Raw genomic sequence first — 13654 nt, 5'->3', positions numbered from 1 at the left:
TTGAGTTTTGTTGGGTTCCCAGCCATATTGGTGTGTCTTTAAATGAGCGTGCGGATGCTGCCGCTAAGGAAGCTGTCCGCTCTTGTCCCATCTCTCGTAAAGGCATTCCGTATTCCGACTTTTACCCAGTTATCCATTCCTCAGTTCTTACCCGTTGGCAGGCTTCTTGGTTGTCTGTTACTGGTAACAAGCTACGTACTCTTAAATGTTGTGTTTCCTCGTGGCCGTCCTCCTTCCACCGTAACCGGCGGTGGGAAACAGCTCTGGCGAGGTTGCGTATTGGCCATACTCGCTTAACCCATGGTCACTTGATGGAGCGCCGCCCTGCTCCTTATTGTCCTAGTTGCATTGTCCCTCTTACGGTCGTGCATGTCCTTCTTGAATGTCCTGACTTCCAGGACGAGCGTGTGTCTTGCTTTCCGACCGCCCCTCGCGGTCACCTGTCCCTCGATAGAATTCTTGGTGACTCGGATACTTTTGATATCGTTCGCCTTATGCGTTTTTGTTCTCGTATTGGCATCCTTGGTGATATTTAGCGCCCTCTGATTATTTTGCGTATTTGATGGTGCTACATAGCCTTCCCGGTTTGGTGCCTTCTTTTGATAATTACTTACTTACTTACTTGGGAGTGGTTGGAAGGTGGAGTGGGGGAAGGTAGAGTGCATTTCACGCAGTCTTTCCTCGTAACTCATGCCTCTTAGTTTTGGAACTAGCCTAGTGGCACGTTTTCCAGCTTAGTCCTGTGCTTGAAAAGGTTATGGGCTCCATGCTGGGGCCGCATACTCCAGGATTGGTCTTACATATGTGGTATACAAAGTTCTGAAAGATTCCTTACACAGGTTCCTGAAGGTAGTTCTGATGTTAGTCAGCCTCGCATACGCCGCCGATGTTATTATTTTTATGTGGGCTTCAGGAGACAGGTTTGACTCGATATCAACTCCTAGATCTTTCTCTCTGTCCGTTTTATGAAGGACTTCCTCTCCCATTCGGTATCCTGTTTCTGGCCTCCTGTTTCCACTACCTAGTTTCATTGGAAGAAAGGGAGGAGATAGAGAGAAGTGTGAGACGGGGAGAATAGTGACCGCTGGGTGGAGATGGGAGACAGAGGCAATTGGAAGAGAGGGAGAAGTGAGGAAGGAGGAGGGAAGGGAGACCCGGGCGCAGCAGGGAACCACCCAATTGGAACCTGGGTAGTTCCCTTCTGCAGCCGGAAACTGGGAAACACACCAGGCACAAAACGGAGAAATAGATACAACAATGACCAGCCTAAGGCTGGGACACACCAAACTAGCATCACACAGCTATATATACACAGGGCAGACAAAGTGCCTTATAACAACGACCACATATTACGGAAAGGAGATTTCTTGTTACCAGTGGCGGGTCGCCCGTACAGGAGCTGCTGAGCTGCAGTCCCCCCCCACCCAAGACCCTCACTGCCAGGTGTATGACTGTCAAGCACACACTAGAGCAATAAGCAACTAACAAATGTCATAACAAAAAAATCTTTATATATTTTTTCAATATATTTATAACTGAACTTTGAACATTTGAATTAAAACTAGACAAAAATAGATGTTTTGTACTGTACAATAGCATAAGCTTTATCGGCGCTACATCTGGCAACGTTGAGCTGCATTCGGTGCAGCCCAGTGTCACTCCGTCCAGCCTGTGTTTCGTGTCCACGTTGAGAGTGCGAGTATCACACAGTACTTGCAACGAACACCATTTTAAACACCACTAGCAACACCACACGTGTTGCTAGTGGTGTTTAAGTTGCTTTGAATACTTTTATAAGTTTAATTATCCTTTAACAAACAATGGCAATTATTATTATGCGCTTGTGTTAAGCTTGCAGTGACGCAATCCCTCCATTTTTTTTCCAAGAGCTCGAAACGACTCGTGCTGTCATCAGAGGAGAAAACCTTCACTCAAATTACATTATTAAGAAGAGTCTTTGGGGCCGAAGAGACCAGACAACGTCTACAGCAAGGTGAGCAGTCTTGTGCTGTACCGAACTCGCAGAATTGTCTTGAAGGTATGTCTCAGAGAATGTCTTAATATAGCAAAATATACTTGTACTCGTCGAGTACCAGAAACAGAGGAACTATACGACTGTGTGGAACGCATCTTATCTTGATAACGCGGCTGGAGTACCTCAAGTGAGAGAAAACAAGCTCACCGGCCACATTTGTAGCTCACATTTTTATCCTTATGACATTCTTATCTACTGAGAGTGAGTGCTCACGGAATATTTACCTTTTATTAAACTATTTATCAGCATACTGGGCAGGTGTGCAAGCCTAGTCTCTTCCCGCGACAGTAGACCCTAATCGATAGGCTCTTGACCTAATAAAGCTTATTTCAATATACATACGCAATGTCAGAAATGAGTCGTTGCTTTAGATTCCTCTTATTATAGACGCGAATATCCTACTTTAATTTGCACACATAATTTATTAGAGAGTTTTGAGTAATAAAGTGACCTAAACTGTGCAAATATGAGGCGTGTAAATGATAACAAGCCGTATGGAGAATTTACAGGCTAGGCTTATTGTTTTATTAAATATAAATTGGTTCTATTTTATTTTGAGCCCTTGTGATATATGCATAGGAGAATTTAGCAATTAATATGAAACATACTATGCAAATCAAGGCAGGCCTATATATGTGTATTTACAGGGAAGTGCATAGGAGAATGTGACTAGGATGCAGATATCACCTAGATAATTTGAGAGAGAGAATAGTGAATATGTGTGTTATGGACAACAACAACAAAATTTTCAGAAGGGCAGCAAAAATATCGGTTATTTTTTTCAGAGGGGCAGCATTTCCACCTTTTTTGCTTATCATTTAAAAAAGGCCAAGTTTTGACCTATTGTTATGGCCCGGGTGTTAATGCGCATTAGGTATCCTAGCAAAGTATCCAAAATTTGCTTACTTTAGGTAATGCATGCATGACTGTAAAGCTTCCACCCAGTTGGGTGGGTGTGGAGCAAGACTAGTAACTGTGTGACTCACCATACATGTAAAGTGCCTTGTATAGTGACTGTTGTGAGCCTCTTGTTGAATCACTTGTGATATAAAAAGATTATTGATATGTATATGTGTAAATGATTCGTTGCAAACGACAAAAAGTTTTAGATTTATGATTCTGGCACGAATCTTCTCGATATTCGTAATGTTTTTCTTCACTGAAGCAGGAAGATTAAAAATTAACTCTCCAAAGTTCATTTTTACTTATTATTTGGGTCTGACGCCTAGTGATGCGTTTCGTAAGGTCTCACCTCACATTCTCAAAGACAAATTCGTCTGTGTATCACCTGATTATATCCTCTAATAGTAAGGTGGTAGGTGACATGGATGAATGACATACATGGGGTATTAATGGGGTCCTATATAATGGGGTAGTAAATTAAGAGTGTGACATGTTGGCAGTTTATGTTCTTCTGAGCATAAACAGAAGGACATATCTATCTTGAACAGATAGACATGTCCATTCATATACAGTATAAAGAAAATCATGAAAATACACGGGTAAACAGGAAGATAAACACTCTGTGGACAACATATTCCCAATTTCATTTCCAAAACTCTCGACCCCCACGTGAGCCAAAAGCTCTTAACCTCTAGGCCACAACAGTGAAGATTTGAGACAGCAAACCACTGTCCATCTGAAGTTTTGTACTTCACCCAGCCACTGACGGAGAGCTTTTGCCTCAAGCTCGTGGGGTCGAGAGCTCGAGTCTCCCAGAACCCAAGTGAATTAAATTTTGATTTCCACGATAGATATATATCAATATCAATTTATATACGGTTCCTTGCATCTCTCTGCTGCTGCTGCCGGAAGAGCAGTTGTCGTGACAGTGAGAGATGGCTTATATTCTAAGGAGCTCGAATAAATAACTGGGCCTCCAGTCTTCAGACATAATTGATTGTAATACTCCTTGCACTCAAATGAGTAATATATTCAAAGTAGACACATTAACTGTGACTGTCATCAATGATAGATTTAAAGTCTGTTTCCTTTGGAAACCATGTTTTATTGATCTCCGTATGCATGATTAGACTAAAGAGTTTTTCAAAGCATTTGCTCTTAAAGATGGAGTTGATTACCACCTTGAGCAGCCTGAGGGCAGTAATATACTGAGCTATTTTGAGGTTATCTTGAGATAATTTCGAGACTTAGCGTCCCCGCGGCCCGGTCCTCGATCAGGCCTCCTTTTTGTTACACACCTTCTAGGAAGCAGCCCGTAGCAGCTGTCTAACTCCCGGGTACCTATTTACTGCTAGGTAACAGGGGCATCAGGGTGAAAGAAACATTTTGCCCATTTGTCTCCGCCTCCACCGGGGATCGAACCAGGAACCTCAGACTACGAATCTGAAGCGCTGTCCACTCAGCTGTCAGGCGAGTACTCCATAAAATTAAATAAACTGAGGAAAAGTAAAATTTACAGTAGATATTCTATCAGCATACTACTGTGTGGGAAGAGTCACATACCTATGGGTCATCCAGTAAAAAATATTTAAGAAATTTATAGGTATTTCATTAAAAAATATGCACTACCAGAAATCTAGCCAAAGATCACAAGTTGGCTTACTGTAGAGTGTAAACACGTAATTTTAAATTATAATTTTGATTTGCTTATCATGCACCCCCGCACACACCCAGCTGGGGGTGGTGGAAAGTTCAGCTTAGCCTAAAGATTGTTGTGGTCCAGGTCTCGGACCCATGAGGCTATAAAAGGCTGTTGATATATTTATTTACCTATATAACTAGCCTATCAAGATAGAAAATTGCTTAGCTAAATGAATTTGGGGGGTTTAGTTCCTAAGCCAGTTACGCCTTTCTGTAATGTTTCCAATACCGCCCACAGGATGGGTATGATGTCCACTACTGATCACAGGATTGGTATGGTCCACTATCACTCGCAGGATGGATATGGGGACCACTACCGCTCTCGAGATGGGTATGTGATCTACTACCGTTCGCAGTATGAGTATGTGGACTACACTGCTCACAGGATGGATATGTGGACCATTACCGCACACAGAATGGGTATGGGGTCCACTACCCCTTACAAGATTGGCATGGCGTTCACTACCGCTCACAGGACTAGTATGGGGTCCACTATCACACGCAGGATGGGTGTGGGGGACCACTACTGCTCTCAGGATGGGTATGGGGGTGCATAATAAATGAAGTAAACTTAACAACAGTAGACAGCCACTTGAGCAGCGGGTTCTCACTATCGTGTAATAGGGTTTATCTCAGGGTTAAATTCATTACATCACCAATGGACGGCAGGCTACATAAACATTGATAAACAACGACGTTGCCTCAGTTGCCTATCTGTGTCGTTCGATCCCTGTGGCAGCTACCGCTTTCAGTTGGACCACCAACCCTTCCATCGTGGGATAAGTGTTATTTGGGGGTGCATTTGACCCGGACGAACTTGGGTTTAACGCCACAAATTTTAAGTGTCTTTCCATAAAAGCAAAATCGTCAAGTGCTTATTTCGTACCTGATACGCAGGTCGGGTAGTCTGCCTTAACATATGTGAAGTAAGTTGAATAATGCTTAAATATTCTTGGGAGTGTAAAATGAATGATGTGTATAAGAGTTGTATACTGTGTACTTTGGCTCCATGCAGATCATGTCTTGGGGCTCCACTGTGCAACAGTTTAATGGTTGGTAAATGTTAATATTCTTGTTTTATGTCATGTCATTCCCTTCCCCCCCTCCCCTCTTCCCATCCCAGATGCTTATCCTGATCCCTTCTAAGTGCTATATAGTCATAATGGGTTGGCGCTTTCTCCTGATAATCCGTTCGCTCTTCGAGGACTATTTTAAAATAAAATATTTAGGTAGCCTATGAGACCAGAGCGCGAATATAGGTGTCAGTATCAACTAGCCTGTTATAGGAGTCTTGGGGGTTGTGTAGCTTTGGCTGTCCCGCTAATATCATTTATTTCAGGATTCTTCCTTCTCAAAACACTGTTGTGCAGGTTGTGCAGGTCTCAACTACTAAGGCGACCTAATTTTGTCTCATATCTACTACTACTCTCCGACACACACACACACACACACACACACACACACACACACACACACACACACACACACACACACACACACACACACACACACACACACACATACACACACATACACACACATACACACACATACACACACGCACGCTCAGGAATCTGTACACCAGTTGATTGACAGTTGAGAGGCGGGACCAAAGAGCCAAAGCTCAACCCCCGCAAGCACAATTAGGTGATTACACAGAAGCCCGTAGCAGCTGTCTAACTCCCAGGTACCTATTTACTGGCAGATGAATAGGTGCATCAGGTGAAAGAAACTTTGCCCATTTCTGCTTTGACTGGGAATCGAACCAGGGCCCTTAAGACTATGACCCCAGAGCGTTGTCCAGTAGGCTGCATGTGTGTTTTGACAGTGTTAGAACTCCCCCCCTCCCTCGTGCACAGTAGTACAGTGTACACCGTATGTACAGAGTACATCCTGGTATCTCCCCTCGTCATGCTACTGGAGGTGAGGTGGTGGGCAGGGACCCGGTGAGCCCCTGGCAGCCCCGGGTCACAGCCCTGACCTCACCTCCCCCCCATCCTCACCAGCACATCCTTCACCTACTGTAGCAGGATCTCCGTAAGAGGGTGGGAGCGCGCCGGGCTTCTCACAGGTGCCTCTGTTATTAGAAATTAACTTTTTTATTTTTTATTTTTTTAATGCGGTTCATCAGGTATAAAATGCTATAAAATGTGTGTAACAAATTTCATAATTCCTAGTTAGTGGTAATCAACCGCTCTCACTACTCCCCTCCCATTCACTACAACACCTGTCCCATCCTCACTACTCCCTCTCCCCAACACCTGTCCCACCCTCCAATATCAGACCTCTCCATCCCCCCCCTACTCTTCCTCCCTCCCTGTCTCCTCTCCCCGGCGGTAAACAAGGGCCGGTCAGACCAAATTCAAGTCGACTACAGAAACCCGGGAAAGTTCCAGAGAAGAGTAAAGACCCTGATGGGAGCCTCGGCCCAGGACCCGCCCTACATCAAGACGCATCAGGAAATAAACACAACGAGGAGAGAGAACAAGAACAGGAATTAAGGAAATTCTGGGAAAAATATTTAGGTTAAACTTTGAAGAAAATCTGAACTTATTCCCAGCAATAAATAGTAAATTGCAACTGTAGTCGATAACATTAGCTGCAACAATACTCTCGATTCAAACAATAGACCTTAACAACATTTGCAGTGTTGATCAATTTGGTCACCATATTTCAGCTACGTTATTGTGACTCCTCGTCTGCAACATTTGCAATGAAGCCACCTTATAACAACTTGGGCTTGAAATTCGCAGAGGGGGCCATGCAGCTGTTGCCCTGATGTACGAGCATATAGCCAATGCAATGTCGAAAGAAGATCAATGCAATATTACGCTCAGAGATGTTTCGAATGCTTTTGGCAAAGTCAAGTCAAAGAGGGGTGGGGGGAGTAGGAGGCATGGGAGAGAGAGAGACGAGCCAGGCCGGGTCCCCAATTTAGTATGGAATCATTCACAAAGAAAACGGAGTAATCGCAGGAAAGGGTAATAGCTATATGTCTCACACTGTTTCCCAGATGACTGCTCAACCCCAGGATGTCGGTCATAGCTAGACGTTCCAGGGACATTCTCCTTGGTCATCTCCTCCTCGGCCATGACACCATGTCCTCCTCCACCATGGCGCCATATCCTCCTCGGCCATGACACCATGTCCATCTCGGTCATGCATGTCACCATGTCCTCCTCCACCATGACACCATGTCCTCCTCCACAATGGCGCCATATCCTCCTCGACCATGGCGCCATATCCTCCTCGACCATGTCACCATGTCCTCCTCGACCATGACGCCATGTCCTCCTCGGTAACTGAGTGAATGAACAAAAGTTGCCAACACGACCACAAAGTAAGACAGCTGTGCGGCAGTACTCAGCGCAGCTCAGGATGGTGTTGACGGGGCTTAGACCACCCCCAGCACCAAGGGAAACCACGCAGATATTTACGAGCTCTGGTATATAATAATTTATCATAAAAAAACATCAGTCCTCTAAATACATACTGACTTTTATATATAAATACTACCTATACTTCTACCTTAGCAATAATATGTTAAGGGGGTGGCACTAAACTCAGCCTGGGTCCTGAGGCAGCGGTAGTGAGCTTGTGGGTATACCCCAGACCAACACAGTGGGTATACCCCAGACCAACACAGTGGGTATACCCCAGACCAACACAGTGGTTATACCCCAGACCAACACAGTGGTTATACCCCAGACCAACACAGTGGTTATACCCCAGACCAACACAGTGGTTATACCCCAGACCAACACAGTGGTTATACCCCAGACCAACACAGTGGTTATACCCCAGACCAACACAGTGGTTATACCCCAGACCAACACAGTGGTTATACCCCAGACCAACACAGTGGTTATACCCCAGACCAACACAGTGGTTATACCCCAGACCAACACAGTGGTTATACCCCAGACCAACACAGTGGGTATACCCCAGACCAACACAGTGGGTATACCCCAGACCAACACAGTGGTTATACCCCAGACCAACACAGTGGTTATACCCCAGACCAACACAGTGGTTATACCCCAGACCAACACAGTGGGTATACCCCAGACCAACACAGTGGGTATACCCCAGACCAACACAGTGGGTATACCCCAGACCAACACAGTGGTTATACCCCAGACCAACACAGTGGTTATACCCCAGACCAACACAGTGGTTATACCCCAGACCAACACAGTGGTTATACCCCAGACCAACACAGTGGTTATACCCCAGACCAACACAGTGGTTATACCCCAGACCAACACAGTGGGTATACCCCAGACCAACACAGTGGTTATACCCCAGACCAACACAGTGGTTATACCCCAGACCAACACAGTGGTTATACCCCAGACCAACACAGTGGTTATACCCCAGACCAACACAGTGGGTATACCCCAGACCAACACAGTGGGTATACCCCAGACCAACACAGTGGTTATACCTCAGACCAACACAGTGGGTATACCCCAGACCAACACAGTGGGTATACCCCAGACCAACACAGTGGGTATACCCCAGACCAACACAGTGGGTATACCCCAGACCAACAGTCACAGCTCGAATAAGACGGCTACAAGTATCTCTGACAGTTCGGCTTATATAGAGATCTATATGAAGTCAAGTGTAAAGTGTGTGGACAGAGACAGGGACACACTTGAGCATTATATCTTGGACTGTGATAAAATTGACTCATTTAGAGATAAATCTAAACTCACGCTGCGTTAAACGGCAAACCACCTTATTACTAAGGATACAATTTCTAAAATCCTTGCTCTGTATCCATGTTTCGCTTCCAATATAAATGGCAGACAAGATTAAAGAATAAACATTGTAGCGTGAAGACTAATAGTAATAAACAGCAGCTTTCCAATGACCCCTACAATACTTCCATAGCTAAATCATCTAAGTATTAGCGTAAAGACGTACCATTAATGTATAATGTTTAATTGTAAAGACATAGCTATTGAAATGGCACAATCTCTGTAACTAATGGTTATTATAAGGTGTACAGGACAGATGTAAATGTTAATGTAATAATCTCCGTTGAGGTCTGATAAAGACCTTTTGTAAGCAAGCAGCTGTTATCTTACATCAGCTCATCTGAAGCCTCCTGTTATGAATCTATATATTTGATTCTAACACTTATCATGATAAACATGTATGTTCATTATTTCTTTCCACAGTTATTTAAAATTAAGCATTATATCCATTTGTTTTCCATTATATAACCATTAATCATTTGTTTTTCCATTATTTAATCATTATATCCATGTGTTTGCCTTTATGTAATATTTTGCTAATGCTATTGCAAATTCATTCCTGTGGGGGGGGGGGAGACCGTGGCGTCTCATGGGGGGGGGATGACCATATTTGGGATGTTCCATTACTGCGAGCAGTGTATCAACCCAGCCTCACTGATTTACCCCTGTAATTATTCCAGTTTCTTGTATGCACCTAATTTCTTAATTACACCTAAGCAGTGTTATGTGCATATTAGTATAGTGATAATTTTATTCTTAACTATTACTCTTAGATAGCAGAGTATCTAAAGATTTCATGTGGTTCGTAGTTGGTAACTTGTAGGCGCTTTTGCCATGCTTGCTCCCGCGGCCCCGCCACGTTAGTCGCGGGGCTGAGGCTGGCTGGGGTGGACATGTTATGAGATAGTCTTTGGTACCTGTTTATTGTGTAGTAACATAGCTGATTGCCTGGTTAGACCTAACATAGCTAATTGCCTGGTTAGACCATTATTTTCATACCCATCTATTCATTTAAGTTTTAAAATGGTGATCATTGCTTATATGTATATATATATATATATATATATATATATATATATATATATATATATATATATATATATATATATATGTGAGATATATATATATATATGTGAGAAAGCTGCATGAACGCGCAAGCCATATATCACTAAGAACTCTTTGACCCGGCCAGGATTCGAACCCATGCTGTCCAGGATCACCCCTAAACGTACACAGTACCGTGACCACCGCACCAATGATCGTCTATAAGGATTGGTCAGTCTTGGCGCTTATTAACTAAGCTCCCTGACTGACCAATCCCCGACGACACTCATGGATCCATTTGGGTACAGTTTTTCATCAAATTCTGGCGCATGCACGGGCCGCACTGAGTCTAACATGTGTGAGAAAGCTGCATGAACGCGCAAGCCATATATCACTAAGAACTCTTTGACCCGGCCAGGGTCAAAGAGGGCTATTTATTGCAACTCAACATCTCGCCCTGCCCGGAATTCGACCTTGATACCCAGAAGGGTATGAATCTACCTGTGGCACCGGGATTTGGTCCAGTATATAATAAGAATATTATGATTTCTTAAATCAGTAATTCCTGAATGGCGCAGGCTGGCGCTGACACCAATTTAACTACTCCCTGAACTAGGCAGTTAGCTAACGCTGCTTCTCTGCAATGATCCGACCTACCTTAACCTACTCTAACCTGACACAAAATAACATGCAAAAACTTACCCTAACAGCATATTTTAACACAACCTGCTGTACGGACACTGACTTCCCACGTCACACTGGAGCTGCTGCAACGAACGTTGTTATTTCAGGTTGTCCAAGTACCGGTTTAGCTTTGCTGTTCTTAGTGTGAGTTTGCTGTTATTAGCCGGCTCAATTTCACTCTCAGTTCCCAGTGACTATATTTACAGTGGACGTGTCCAGTTTCAAATGGGAATGTATCCTTCCGCTGAAGAATTGGGTGGATATAAATGGGAGTTTGGGTGGATATAATGGCAGGTTGGGTGGATGTAAATAGGAGTTTGGGTGGATGTAAATGCGAGCTGCCTCGTATTAGCCAAGTTTCCTTAATTCCTGAGTTCTTATGAATTAAACTTGAAGGATCCTTGGACGTATTTAAGTGCGAGATTGCTTTTGTTAAAATGGAAAGGTCAATCAGTGCTATTTCTTGTAACCGTAAGTATTGGGCCGATGCTATTGTGAGGTTGACGTGAAGATAACGACATATCGTATTCATTGAGTGACTGTGACCTTGTGATCATCTGAACTAACCCGACCTGTAAATAGACTGTTGATTAATGTTTTAAACTCTTCAACACTAGTTAAAAAATGGTGTAACTTGAATTAGCTAAACATGTATAGAGGTTTAGTTCGTGAGTCCATTATGTGTTTACCTAACAATGGTTACCTAAGAGTGACTACGGGGCAGTGAGGTCTGGCTCGACCTACATAGTCATGTTATGTTCTGGGGTCAGTGGTCCACCGCCCAGCACAGGTCGTGGGGATAGTTGCACTCGGTTGACATCTCGCTAGGCGACAGCAGGCATTTAACCACGGGTTCTGCCAGTCCGCTCTCGCCAGCGTTCCCAACGACAAGAAACTGCCGTACTAAAATGCCTTATCCTAACCTACCAGAGGGCCCACGAAAAGAAAACGAGTCATTATGTCAATTTCGGAAGCCGCTGCCATTTTCTAGTACGACAGTTTTTGGCATTAGGTAAATTATACGTCAAACTGCGACATGGTATTAGGAGGACGGGTTGGACCTGTAGCTATGGGCGGGAGGGAAGGAGGAGGAGGGCAGGGCGGGAGGGGAGGGGGGGGGGAACCTGAGGGAGGCGCTGCAGGCCAGGCAGATGCACAGTGAGGCAGCAGTCTCCGGCTAGGTCCTCACAGTACAGTGACATGTGGCGGACTTCACGGCCAACACATGCCCAGGGTGCGAAGAGGATGTAAAGGGGTAGAGGTGGCCACACACACACACACACACACTAGGAAATGGACATTTATAGATTTCGGCAATCTATCCAAAAACTCTTTACAGAGATAATTACAGTTGTGCTGTCGTGCTATACAACAGGTAAAAGCTTAGAGCGGTGAGACTTACATAGGCATAACATCTAGTGTAAAACTAGAATGATGAGAATTACAATTTTAAGGATACCTGATTATAGAAGAGGGAGGGGATGGAGAGGGGAGATGTTAGAGGAACATAACAAGAGGAGAGCAATAGGGGGGGGGGGTGACAGTAGCCTCGTCCGTAGTGTCATGGCTCGACCCTTGTGAGAACCGGATACTCTACAGGAAACTCACTCCTTCCACTGACGGAGTTTACCTCTCCTTCCATGTGCTATAGTCATACTGGCTTAGCGTTTTCTCCTGATGATTCTCATATTTCTGTTATCATTCATAAACAGATCTCTAACTCTGTCCATGGAGGAGAGAAGAACATGTCTACATACAGGTTAAGATAAAAGGGCTGTCGAAATCACCAAGAGAAATTGTGAGAAATCCACTGTGCCAGGACAAAGGGGCACCACTGTGCCAGGACAAAGGGGCACCACTGTGCCAGGACAAAGGGGCACCACTGTGCCAGGACAAAGGGGCACCACTGTGCCAGGACAAAGGGGCACCACTGTGCCAGGACAAAGGGGCACCACTGTGCCAGGACAAAGGGGCACCACTGTGCCAGGACAAAGGGGCACCACTGTGCCAGGACAAAGGGGCACCACTGTGCCCCTGCTCCCACACACTATTACCCATGTTCCCACATAATACTCCCCATGCTCCCACACAATACTCCCCATGCTCCCACACAATACTCCCCATGCTCCCACACAATACTCCCTATGCTCCCACACAATACTCCCCATGCTTCCACACAATACTCCCCATGCTCCCACACAATACTCCCCATGCTCCCACACAATACTCCCCATGCTCCCACACAATACTCCCCATGCTTCCACACAATACTCCCCATGCTCCCACACAATACTCCCCATGCTCCCACACAATACTCCCCATGCTCCCACACAATACTCCCCATGCTCCCACATACCGCCATCCATGTTCCCACACCACTTATATGAGCCACTCTCTGCTAAGTGAGAACAAAATTGGTTCTAGTGAAGTGCTTGTACAATATCGTGGCGAATGTGGCACATTACTGTCTTGGCATTCAAGGAAGGCGAGTGGGTTATGTGAGAGGTATATAACCAGCATA

The 13654-nt window shown here is 44.7% G+C and overlaps 1 protein-coding gene across 4 annotated transcripts in view; it reads left to right on the top strand.

Moving 5' to 3' along the window:
• LOC123774751 (major facilitator superfamily domain-containing protein 12) overlaps positions 1-13654 on the top strand; it is a 92858-nt gene that overhangs the window by 57877 nt on the left and 21327 nt on the right. The window contains exons 2-3 of one of the 4 annotated variants that reach the window (XM_069310734.1): positions 1888-1993; positions 4878-4970. The exons of 1 other annotated variant lie outside the window; for it this stretch is intronic. The gene's annotated coding sequence lies outside the window, so the exon portion shown is untranslated. Of the gene's footprint in view, positions 1-1887; positions 1994-4877; positions 4971-5334; positions 5566-13654 lie in introns of those variants that run through there. 2 more of the 4 variants (XM_045769312.2, XM_045769311.2) reach the window with 2 other exon arrangements.

The sequence above is a fragment of the Procambarus clarkii genome, chromosome 68 (assembly GCF_040958095.1).
Source record: "Procambarus clarkii isolate CNS0578487 chromosome 68, FALCON_Pclarkii_2.0, whole genome shotgun sequence".
In the NCBI taxonomy this organism is placed as follows: domain Eukaryota; kingdom Metazoa; phylum Arthropoda; class Malacostraca; order Decapoda; family Cambaridae; genus Procambarus; species Procambarus clarkii.
This window is presented reverse-complemented; position numbering and strand designations above follow the sequence as displayed.